The following is a 13,330-nucleotide window of genomic DNA, read 5'->3' as shown; positions in this document are numbered from 1 at the left end:
GTCTGGGCTTGCTTCATGGCAAGAGTCTGCCATTTGGTCAACATCTTTTTTTTTTTTTTTTGAGATGGAGTTTTTTGCTCTTGTTGCTCAGGCTGGAGTGCAATGGTGCAGTCTCAGCTCACTGTAACCTCCACCTCCCAGGTTCAAGTGATTCTCCTGCCTCAGCCTCCCCAGTAGCTGGGACTATGGGTGCCCACCACCATGCCTGTCTAATTTTTGTATTTTTACTAGAGACAGGATTTCACCATGTTGGTCAGGCTGGTCTCGAACTCCTGATCTCAGGTGATCCACCTGCCTTGGCCTCCCAAAGCTGGGATTACAGGTGTGAGCCACTGTGCCCAGCTTAGTCAACATCTTCATATCCACAACCAGCACTGTCTTTGCTTAAGAAAACTTCCAGGATCCAGACCTTCCTCTGGGTCTATGACCTGTTTTGACCAAATTGTCAAAGAACCTTGGTCATTTGGGCTTCTTTCACACTTCTTCTGAGCCTCAGAAGGAATTCGTGAGAAAATCAGTTAAATATCCAGTTCATTTTCTCATAAAATTTGAAAAAAGATTTTTCAGAATTGTTGTGAGGATTAAGTCAAATAACATAAAATTCCCCACCATAGAGCCTGACATAAATGAACCATTAAGAAAATCTGGCATTTCTTGTCCAACATCTTCTCCCATCCCCTTTAGAGAAAAGTGTATTTTATCTCTAGATTGATCTCTGATCTCTAAGTGTAATCTATGTTTACTCTAAATTCATGCTCTTTTCCATTGATGGAAATCTCCTCAGCCCTTTGCAAACAGTCCTGGTGCTCTAGACAGGCAAGTGACTCACAGTCCTAGTGCCTACTTCAAGGATACGATCTCCCCGCCATCCCCACCCCAAGCAGACCATGAAGCTAGTAAAATGGAAATGCGTCTTATATGTTGGAGGACTCTAACAGCCTTGGACAGACTAACTGTATTTTTTTTCTCGAGCAGTGGAGATGACGGGCTGGGGCTAGGGCACAAGGTCTGGTTATCCAGAGAGAGATTCCTTGGAGCAGTGTTCATAGACCCCCCTGATGTTTGACTTGGTTATTGGCTCCACTCACGGAATTTTCTCCCTGTTTCTTAGAATCTCGTATCACGCCACCGGAATGAAAGTGAAACGATTTTCCCCCCCAACTTCAGCATTTTACAGGTGGGGAAACTAAAGGCCAGGGATTGCTTAGGGAGTTAGTAGTGACTGGGCTGTGGCTGATTCATGCAGTTTCTATGTCTGTATTATTTCAGTGTTTTCTTTATGCCTTTGCAGTTCTTTAATACACAGGTAATGACTCTTTCTAGGAAGTATTCTCTGCTAAAATAACAGAAGGTTTCTGTCTTTTGGCTGATAACCTAAATTACAGAGAGGTTAAGTAACTTACCCTGTCACACACCCTAGAAAGTAATGAAGTCTAGATTTGAATCCAGGTAATCTTAATTCAGGGACTGTGCTCTGTGATCGTTTTTTTTTTTTTTTTTTTTTTTTTTTTTGACGGAGTCTTGCTCTGTTGCTCAGGCTGGGGTGCAGTGGCGGAATCTCGGCTCACTGCAAGCTCCACCTCCCGGGGGTCACGCCATCCTCCTGCCTCAGCCTCCCAAGTAGCTGGGACTACAGGCGCCCGCCACAACGCCCGTTTAATTTTTTGTATTTTTAGTAGAGACGGGGTTTCACTGTGTTAGCCAGGATGGTCTCGATCTCCTGACCTCGTGATCTGCTCGCCTCAGCCTCCCAAAGTGCTGGGATTACAGGCGTGAGCCACTGTGCCTGGCCGGGACTGTGCTCTTAACTGCTATATTATTACTTCCAGGAACTTGCTTTACTGGTCATCTGGACTTGAACAGTAAATCCCCAAACCTGGTGTGAGACCCTACCTTCCAAGTGAAATACAAACAAATGGTTATTTCCTGGTGCTCTTGATATCAGAATTGCTGGGACTCACCATTCAGTGATGATGAATAGGGCAAAAGAATGCAATTATCTCAAATGGGGATGAGGCTGAGCATCTCTAGCTTTGTATAACTGGAGGCTACACATGACAATGGGCATGATGGGATGACTAAGCATGGGGGAGTCTCTTTCTACACCATCCTCAGCAGCTCTGCCAGGTTTCTGCCTCTGTTGGTCTCTGCCTCTGCTGATCTCGCCATACACACAGCAGGCCTCACGTAGTACTTCACAGAAAGTCTCCTTACTGAAAAGGTGTAGGGCACAACATTCCTTTAAAAAATTCCACATGAAAAATATTCCTCACTTTTCATTGAAATACCACAGTTTGAGTGCTTCTTCTGTGCCAGGCTGTGTTCTAGGTGCTTGGATTGCATCAATGGACAGAACAGAAAAAACCACCTTCCTCTATGGTGTTTTCATTCTCCTAGAATGTTCAAATAGAACAGTGAGGAAGCATACTACGTAGTCCTAGTAATAAGCCTAGTAACAAGGTGAATAGACCAATGGAACAGAACTGATGTTAAGAATAGCATTTTACTCAGGATTAAGAAACTTACTCAAAACCACTCAACTACATGGAAACTGAACAACCTGCTCCTGAATGACTACTGCGTACATAAAGAAATGAAGGCAGAAATAAAGATGTTCTTTGAAACCAACGAGAACAAAGACACAACATACCAGAATCTCTGGGACACATTTAAAGCAGTGTGTAGAGGGAAATTTATAGCACTAAATACCCACAAGAGAAAGCAGGAAAGATCTAAAATTGACACCCTAACATCACAATGAAAAGAACTAGAGAAGCAAGAGCAAACACATTCAAAAGCTAGCAGAAGGCAAGAAATAACTAAGATCAGAGCAGAACTGAAGGAGATAGAGACACAAAAAACTCTTCAAAAAATCAATGAATCCAGGAGCTGATTTTCTGAAAAGATCAACAAAATTGATAGACTGCTAGCAAGACTAATAAAGAAGAAAAGAGAGAAGAATCAAATAGATGCAATAAAAAATGATAAAGGGGATATCACCACCAATCCCACAGAAATACAAACTACCATCAGAAAATACTATAAACACCTCCACACAAATAAACTAGAAAATCTAGAAGAAATGGATAAATTCCTGGACACATGCACCCTCCCAAGACTAAACCAGGAAGAAGTTGAATCCCTGAATAGACCAATAACAGGCTCTGAAATTGAGGCAATAGTTAATAGCCTACCAACCAAATGGCTCTCATGGGGTGAATAAGCTTTAACATATTGAAACGAGGGGAGTTTTCCCTTATCCCCCTTGCAGGGTGCGTGATGGGGGTGTGGCTCACTTCTTTGGTGCCCCGCAGCTCAAACCCCTAAGGGAAGCATGCAGACGGGCAGGTCATGGGGAGCGTGGGCTCCGACTCCATGGCAGCATCTAGGGTTGAGTGTTTACAGCTCTCGAAGCCCAAATGGGTGTGTGTTACAATGTGCTCTTTCAGCTCAGCCGTCCGCAGGCACCTTGCTTTAATGAGCTCAATTAGACCCTCTACCTTATCGCAAGGACAGAGGGCTTTCTGTATCCCAGGGTTCTTGCCCAAGTGTCCCAGAAAAATCGATCATATGTGGGCTTGGAGAGTGAGTGCAAGGTTTTATTGAGTGGTGATAGTAGTTATCAACAGATGGACAGGGAGCCAGAACGGGGATGGAGTGGGAAGGTGGTCTTCTCTGGAGTAGGGCTGCTCAGCAGCCTGGCTCTCCTCCAACCACCCTCAGCTGAATTTCCTTTGGCATCTGCTTTGTTCTGCCATCGATGGTCTGCCAGCATCTGTTGGTGTGTTCTTCTGCCAGTGTGTTCCTCTTGACATCCAGCCACTTGTGTGTGTATACCCACTAGGGTATCAGGGTTTTTATAGGCACGGGAGGAGGGGCATGGCTGGCTTGGAAATGCAACATTTGGCATGAAAACAGGAGTGCCTGTCCTCACCTGGGTTTGTGGGCAAAGGCCGAGGGTGGAACCTCGCCAGGGACCCTGCCCTTCTCTACTCAGCACTTCCCTGCCCCTCTCCCATATCAATATGTTGATGGAATTATTTTAAAAATTGTTCTCTAGCCTAGTGTGAGAATCCTGAAACTGTTCTGAATATCAGTCTGAAGATGCAAATGATAGACAGTTAATGCTTGTAAGGCCCATAGCTATGGAGATGTGGTTGACCCTAATCATGAATTTTGCACATTCATTCTCGAAAGCCCACCTGAGAATGGTGACAGTGGCACATAAGAGAAAAAAGGAGGAAAAGAACAATAAAAAGGGCAAAGACAAAGATACCTATTATGTATTTAGGGGCTCAGAAAACAATACCCCAAAACAATACCTCAGAAGCAAAAGTTTTTCTCTGACTTCCTTTCCTGTCTCTCAGTCCTATCTTCCTTTGAGGCTAGCTGTACAAACAAGAATCCCTCCCCAAGGTGGGTCATAGAAACCAGACACCCCTCTTGCCACAGCCAGCCTTAAAACCTAAAAGTGTTACTCTAACTCTCCTTCCACTCTATCTGTGTAAAACTGGTCATAAAGAAATCATCTGAGCTATCTTGTTTGACTGTAGGTCATAAGATGCCCATTCCAGAGATGGTCCTGTCCTACAACCAAAATGAAGGAATGCAGCACAGAGAGGCCAAGAAAAACCTAGACAGACGGGTCTTGCTCGGTTCCAACTCAGCCTATTAGCATAGATTATATCCAGTCATATTTCTACAGGGCTGTCCTTACTTCGTTGAACCTAAGCGTACAAATGGATAATTTCCCCTATATTTTTTGGGTCTTCATTCTGAAGGCCCTCATGTCTATGTGTTGAATAATTTGTATGCCTTTTCTCAATTAATCTGACTTTTACAAGTTGACTTTTCAGCGAAACTTCAGAGGGCAAAGGGGAAGCTATACCCTTGGCCCCTGCAATATTCTTTTTTTTTTTTTTTTTTTTTTTTGAGACAGAGTCTCACTCTGTCGCCAGGCTGGAGTGCAGTGGTATGATCTTGGCTCCTCGGCTCACTGCAACCTCTGCCTCCCGAGTTCAAGTGATTCTCCTGCTCCAGCCTCCTGAACTGGGACTACAGGTGCATGCCACTACGCTCAGCTAATTTTTTGTATTTTTAGTAGAGACGGGGTTTCACCATGTTGGCCAGAATGGTCTCGATCTCTTGACCTCGTGATACGCCTGCCTCAGCCTCCCAAAGTGCTGGATTACAGGCGTGAGCCACCGTGCCTGGCCCTGGGCTCCTGCAACATTCTTGCCATTCTTATAAAGACTCTTGGAAGCTCCAATAAATTCGAATCCCATCTCTTAGTGATAGTCATTCAATTCCTCAAACATAGACATATTTACAGGCAACTGTGATTCTTTAGTCTGTAATAAACTTGGAGAGAGGTCAGATAACTGTCTTTTAAACTGGGGTTTAGAAGACACTGGGATTGTGTGTAACCACAACAGGTGCCTTGCTAATCCTCTCTAGTACAGTCTCCCAAAGGTGTCTCTATCTCCAATATGACATCCTGGCCATTTTATAGGTTTGCATTTTATATCTATAAAGTTTGCTTCATCCTATGCCCTCCTTTGCACTACCACTGATCTTAGCCTATTAAAATTGCAATTATTTCTATCTCCCAACAGCAGCTGATCTGCACTATTGCCCAGTAATTTCTCGAAATCAGAAGGACTTAATTCCACTTTCCTGATCCTCAGAAATCATTATATTCTTCAAGTTCCCATCCCATTTCTGTCACATTTGTCCATAAGATAATCCCATTTGTAGCGTCTCTAAGACCTAAGACTGATTGAATTTAACAAAACAATTTGTTCCAATAATTTGCCATAATTAGGAGAGCTAAGTGGATTTTATGAGTTCTCCTTTTTTAAAAAAAATTGAATACTATTAACACTTTCTGTTAAAAAGGGCTTAGTATAAAAGGGTTTCTTAAAACTGGCCTGGGACCAATATGTGTTTGTCTGTTTTTTATTTCTCCAGATCACGCTTTACTTCCTCAGTGAAAATGCCATAGTTCCTTTTTTTGTTCACGTTTTCCCTTTTTTCCCATAGAAGTTTCTGGTGCCTATTATTACAAATGTTAACAAACTCTTAGAAATATCTAGAAGTCAAACAAAGCTGCATTAAATCTAAGAGACTTCACAATCATGTTACTTTCCCTCCCAAGGTAGACAAAAATGCATTTTCCCTTTGTTTATTCCACCAGGGAAAACTCAGAAAAAAAAATCTTATTAAATTATAGGTTCTATAGCCTTAATTCTTTATAGCTCTGCTCACTATCCACAGCATAGAAGAGCTTCTTTTACTCACATATCTTCCTGGAAGGTATGTGAGTCATTCCTGTGACATTATGTGGATTCTCCATGTCAAGGAGGGTCTGTTTATTTTGAACTGGCAGTTCTGGAAGTATGTACACATGACAAAGTCACACATCTGATTACCGGTACGTTATTGTATGTGTAGTGAAAAACTAGGAAGCCAATATTTAGTTAATGGCTAAAGAATCTATCCGGGCTAAAGTGACTACTAGAGACCTGGGTAGACACACAGAGATGAGCAGAACCCCCATGCCCCTCAAAACCACATAAAATACACAAATATATGTGCAAACAAAACAATCCCCACAAACAAAACCCAATACAAATAATACTCTGCTGACAAAATTCTTGAGTGAGTCATTGTTTACACAGCTGTTAATTGTACAAGCTAGAAACTGAATCCGGTTCTCCATACTTTAAACTCATATTGTGCCAATGACGAAGGCTTCACAAAAACAAACTGAGACGTTCCTAGTCCTGGCAAAGGTAATATTTCCTAGGTAAACCTTTGGCTTCCCCGATAATTGGATTTGAAGATAATTGTCTACGTCTGTGTTACACTGATGTCCAGCATCACCATAAGACATGTTGATGCAGTTACAAATTAAAACATTTATGAGACCTTGAGAATCCAAGCTGATGAAATGCTCTCACCCTGGCCTTCATGAAATAGCTCATGTTTGCAATGCTGATACATATTCCATTATTTACTAATCTTGCTTCCCTGAGGTATTAATAGTTCTGCTGAGTACTGACAATAAATGGTAGAGAACAGGTACTATGGACCCCGGTAGGCAACACAGCATATAAGAAACAATGTTGGTCTTGGACTTATAAACTCTAAGTCTGAATCATAAATCTGGGTGAGTCACTATGGCTTTCTGTAGATTAATTTCTTCACCCATTAAATACTAGAAATCAATAAAACCAGGAGATTTTTAAGGTAATCCCAGCTATAGCATTAAACAAATGGTGCATTCTAAATGGTGGGGAAAGGTGACTGAGGTAATTATTAGTGAAAACAATTTTAACCTCACTTTTAATATTAGAATAACTTGAAGTTTATTTGCTCATTTGTACAATTATATTATTTCTAAAAATACCTAGATTAGTATATCAATTTGAGATTGCATTCCTTAATGCCAAAGCTTCACCAGTTAGAAAAGCAGGCTTTTTCAAGAAGTCTAGGGAAACTGTCTAGAGCTAATTAACAAGACCTACGATATTGTAACCGCTCAGTGGGTTCTCTCTGCCCACTTCCTAGACAGAGCCAGTTTATCAAGACAGGGGAATTGCCATAGAGAGAGTTTAATTCATGCACAGCTGACTCTATGGGAGACCCTCTAGACTTTTATTATTACTCAAATCAGTCTCCCCAAAGACTCAGGGATTAGGTTTTTTAAGGATAATTTGGTGAGTAAGGGGCCAGTGAGTTGGGAGTGCTGATTGCTTGGGTCGAAGATAAAATCACAGGGAATCAAAGCTGCCCTCTTGCACTTAGTCAGTTTCTGAGTGGGGGCCACAGGACCCAGATGAGCCAGTTTATTAATGTGGGTGGTACCAGCTGATCCATCAATTGCAGGGTCTGCAAAATATCCGAAGCACTGATCTTAGGTTTTACAATAGTGATATTATCCCCAGGAGCGACTGGGGAGGGTGAGAACTTCGCAGCCTCCAGCTATATGACTCCTAAACCATAATTTCTAATTGTGTGGCTAATTGGTTACTCCTACAAAGGCAGTCTAGACCCCAGGCAGGAAGGGGTCTTGTTTTGGAAAAGAGATATTGTCTTTGTTTCAAACTGTAAATTAAGTTCCTCTGAAAGTTAGTTTGGCCTAGGCCCAGGAATGAACAAGGATGGCTTGGAGGTTAGAAGCAAGGTGAAGTTGGTTAGGTCAGATCTCTTTCACTGTAATAATGCTCTCGGCCAGAATTTTGCAATGGCCATTTCAGTATCATCAGTGTTTTCAGATTCTCAGGTTTTTGTGCTCAGTTCTCCATAAGGTGAGCTTTCATCTCCAGGGGAGCTGTATGGTAACAAGTTGGATAATCCATTGTCAGCTTTCTATTTGCCTTTTCTTTTGAAAGACTATGAAGAACAAGAAGGAAAAGAAGGACGGTGGTGAGAGGAGAGCAGTAGAAGGGAGAGGAAGGGCTATGCCTAAATAAGAAATTAGCCCATTCCCACAAATTCCAGCAAAATTCTTCTTAGGTCTCATTAGCGAGAGCTATGTCACACTGCCATTTTTATATACAAAGAAGGCTGGGAAATATCATCTCTTAATTGTGCAGAGTCCCACTTCTGAATAAAGTAATCATTCTTTTATAAGAAAAATGGGGAGATCAGATAATAAAAAGACAAATTATGTTAACTATTATATTACTCTGTTTTCACACTGCTTTAAAGAAATACCTGAGACTGTGTAATTTATAAAGGAAAGAGGTTTAATTGACCCATAGTTCCACGTGGCTGGGGAAGCCTCAGGAAATTTACAACACAATCATGGCGGAAGGCAAAGGGGAAGCAAAGCCACCTCACATGGTGGCAGGAGACAGTGTGTGAGAGTGCAGGAAAAACTACTGCTTAGAAAACCATCAGATCTTATGAGAATTCACTCATGATCACAAGAATGGGCATAGGGGAAACTGTCCCCATAATCTAATCACCTCCCACTAGGTCTCTCCCTAAACACTTGGGGATTACAATTCAAGATGAGATTTGGATGGGGACACCATGCCTAACCATGTCAACTATCGACATTGAATTTGCAAGATAATTTCTATTGGAGTGTGTGGATTTATCTTGGTGAACAGGATTCCTTGCATATTTCAGATAACCCAATTGTGAACTTACTCAAAGATTTATCTGAAAATATTTGTTCTTAGAGCTCCCAAGATGGTGGTGGGCTGCTCCCAAGATGGCAGCAAGCCTTTTGTTCTCTGACCTGGGGTTCTTGGCCGCACGGATTCCAAGGAATGGAAGCTTGGGCCATGCTGTGAGTGTTATAGCTCTATTAGAAGCCGTGGATGACGGAAGAGAACTGTGGAACCTGGTGACTAGTGTTCAGCCTGATTAGGACGAACCCGGGCACTTAGCCATGCAGGAACAATAGCGAGCCTTTAGGGGCAATGGGCGCCTCGCTGGATCAGGAGCGCAGGGGACACCCTGCCAGATCCGGAGGGGTAGAAGTCAGCGGTGGTTCTGCGACGGCGGCAAACTGCAGTGGTGGACGCGAGCAATAGCTCTGCTCCAGCCAGAACAAACACGGACCAGAAGAGCAATCAGTAGCAAGATTTAATAGAATGAAAACAGAGCTCCCTTACAAGGGAGGGGACTCAAAGGGGGTTGCCGCTCCCTGCTCGAATGCCTGGGTTTATATCCCGATCATTGTCCCTCCCACTGTGCTCTCAGGCAATATATGATTTGACTATTTCTTTACTTCCTGCTGTTAGCCTAATTTGTATTTTAGTGAGCCCTCTTTACTACCTGATTGGTCGTGCATGAGCTGAGTTACAAGACCTGTGTTTAAAGGTGGGTACTGTCACCTTCTCCAGCTAGGCTTAGGAATTCTTAATTGGCCTAGGAAATCCAGCTAGTCCTGTCTCTCAAAATGATACCTTTATGACTTGAACAAATTTCTAAGTATTTTCTTAAACCAGATGGTAGCAGAGAATGGGAATGAAACAACTTTGCCATCTTTTTGTTGATATTACTAAAACACATTTGGAAACATTTTATTTTTCATTTTTACACATACACACACTCCTATATCATATAAAATTTTAGTGGCATTTAGAAAACAAAATGTATTGCTCAGGTTTTTTTTTTAATTTTGGTTAGCAACTAATTTTGAGTATAAAAGGAAAATATTTTTAGGAAACAAATCAAAACTGAATGTTTTTTCTCCCTGCAGCTGATTCAGTTGACCGAAACTGGTAAGTGATTATAAACAACAGGACTTGTTTTAAACAACTCACTTTCCCAGCCTAAAGACTGAAGACTGCTAGTCTTCAGTCTTCAATTTGCATAACTATTATGAAACCTCTTTCTATTCAGTTTGAAAAAACCCCTGAATTTCCCCCACCTGGTGAATACTTAATGAATTTCCCCACAGGGAAAGAGCCACGGGGCTCTTTCCTTACTGGGCACATACACAAACACATAAACTCAGCTTTTCAATTTATATTCTATTTATAGCTCTAGTGATCTTTAATTTGTTCTTTAACACAAGTGTAAGATCTTGTCAGAAAATGGGATTCAGATTTTACCAACATCTGACCCAATACACATGTGATTTGAGATTCTTTTTAATTGATACATGATCTTTGTACATATTTATGGGGTATATATAATATTTTGTTACATGCATAGAATGTGTAATGATCAAGTCAGGGTATTTAGATTATTAATGTTGGTTAAAATTTTTAAAATAATGTTGGTTAAAATTTTAAAAAATTCCATCCTGGCTAACATGGGTGAAACCCCGTCTCTACTAAAAACACACACAAAAAATTAGCCGGGCACGGTGGCGGGTGCCTTTAGTCCCAGCTACTCTGGAGGCTGAGGCAGGAGAATGGCCTGAACCCGGGAGGCGGAGCTTGCAGTAAGCCGAGACCGCGCCACTACACTCCAGCTTGGGCAACAGAGCGAGACTCCGTCTCAAAAAAAAAAAAAATTTTTTTTTGAAAAATTATTATATTGATATAAAATGCCTTCCTCTTTAAGTGGTATTCAGATAAAATCTTTTCATCACTGAATCCAATATGAAACCGCCTTCGCAAAATTATGACTGAGACAGTGAAAGACATTTAACTTAACTAACTCCATTTTGCTTCTAACCTCCAAGCTGTCCTTGTTCATTCCTGGGAGTAGGCTGAACTAACTTTGGGAGAAAGTTAGTTTATAGTTTACAGTTTAAACAAAGACAGTAACAGCCCTTTCCCAAAGCAGACCTCTTTCTTGCCTGGGGACTAGATTACTTTTGTAGGACTAACATTAGACACAAGATTAGAAATTATGGTTTAGGAGTCATGCACCTGGAGGCTACAAGATTCTGACCCTTCCTAAACTCCTCCTAAGAGCAGTGCTTGAGATATTTTGCAGACCCTGATGGATTAGCTGGCACCACCCAGATCAATAAACTGGCTCATCTGATCTTGTGGCCCCCACCTAGGAACTGACTCAGCACAAAAAAGCAGTTTCAGGGTGGGTGAGGTGGCTCATGTTTATAATCCCAGCACTTTGGGAGGCCGAGGTGGGTAGATCACCTGAGGTCAGGAGTTCGAGACCAGCCTGGTGATTCTCCTGCCTCAGCCTTCTGAGTAGCTGGGATTACAGGTGCCTACCACCATGCCCAGCTAATTTTTTTATTTTTAGTAAAGACAGGGTTTCACCATGTTGGCCAGGCTGATCACGAACTCCTGACCTCAGGCGATCCATCCACCACGGCCTCCCAAAGTGCTGGGATTACAGGCATGAGCCACCGTGCCCGGCCCCACAACTGTTCTTTCTAAGATCCGCAGTAGGGCTAGCTCTCCCCTGCTTCTTGTTTGAAATCTAAGATGTTACTACTGTCAGCTAATAGAAGAGTTCCTCAGTCACTTTAGTAATTAAAATATAGATTTATGCAAAAATCAAAATCCAACTGTCATTCATATTAAAATTTCTTCTTTTCCTCAGTTGGGCCTGCTTTAGGCAGGGCACCTGACATGTAAAGTGGGGGTCAGTGCTATTTCTTCTCTAACTCTTCACCCTGAGGATTGCTAAGAGGGATTCCTGATCCTCACAGAGTCAGGGGCAGGAATGAGGAGAGAGGAACAGAAAAAGTCTCTCTCGATTGGCCGTTTCCCAACTCGATGTCAGTGCTATGCAGGCTGGTGGGTGTTGAATGCATCTGTGGTTCCATCACTGGGATTCCTTGGCTGGGCTTCCCCTCAGTATCCTCATGGACTTAGCTGGCAGCTGACGATTTATCCTATGTCCTGTCCCTGGATGTCCATCGGAAAATCTCCAGCCTCATTCTCTTCAAGGTCTCCTTGCTCCCTCCTGATTTCTTTTCAGAGCAAGCTCTAAGACCATCCATGTAGAATCTCTTTCACACAGCGTACAGGTGTAAGTGCAGACCACCCCCACACAACCTACTCCTCTTGCTTAATTGTGCCACCATGAGAGCCACTCTAGGGTGGCTGGATGATTCCTGCCTCTTGGTCTTCATGCCCTTTTGTAGTTATTTCCCTGTAAATATAGGCAGGATCTGTGACTTGCTTTGAATAACCAGAATCCTGCAAAGGTGACAGGATGTATGTGATTTTGGGTATGTGATTATATGATCATGTCACAGAAGACTGTAAACTCTGTCTTACTGGTGTCTCATTCTCGCCATTGCTGGCCTTGAGAAACCAATTTGTCATGTTGCAATCTTGATATGGTAAGAGAGTATAGGCAGCCCTTAGGAATTGAGAGTGGTCTCTAGCCAATATCCTACAAAGACCTCGAGCCAACACCTGGCAAGAAATGAGACCATTTATCCTACAACTGCAAGGAACTGAATTCTAGCAGTAACATTGTAAGCTTGGAAGTGGATCCTTCTCTAGTCAAACCTCGTTTGAGACCTCACCCCTGCCAATACCTTAAGTGGAACTTGGTGAGACCTTGAAGCAAAGAACTCAGTTAAGTCGTGCCCAGAGTCCTGACCTGTGAGATAACAGGTGTGCTGTGTTAAACCTCTATGTTTGGGTGATTTATTATATAGCAATAGATAAAAACACTGGCTATAGAGTAGACAGTCCAGGTCTTAGTTCTTTGGTTTCTCCTGGTGTGTTGGACTCAAGTTTCTCATTTTCCCTAAATTGCAGGGGATCTACAACATGATCCCCATGCGGTCCCATTCCAGCCTCTCTCTCTGAGCTGGAGATGAGGGGGAGGTTCCTCCTTCCTTCTCCTGTAGTGACAGGAGGGAGGAAACCACACAAAACATCAACAATGTCCTTCTAACGAAATTCTCCAGTACAGTTTCCAAATG

Source organism: Pan troglodytes, chromosome 9 (assembly GCF_028858775.2).
Source record: "Pan troglodytes isolate AG18354 chromosome 9, NHGRI_mPanTro3-v2.0_pri, whole genome shotgun sequence".
Taxonomy (NCBI): domain Eukaryota; kingdom Metazoa; phylum Chordata; class Mammalia; order Primates; family Hominidae; genus Pan; species Pan troglodytes.
This window is presented reverse-complemented; position numbering follows the sequence as displayed.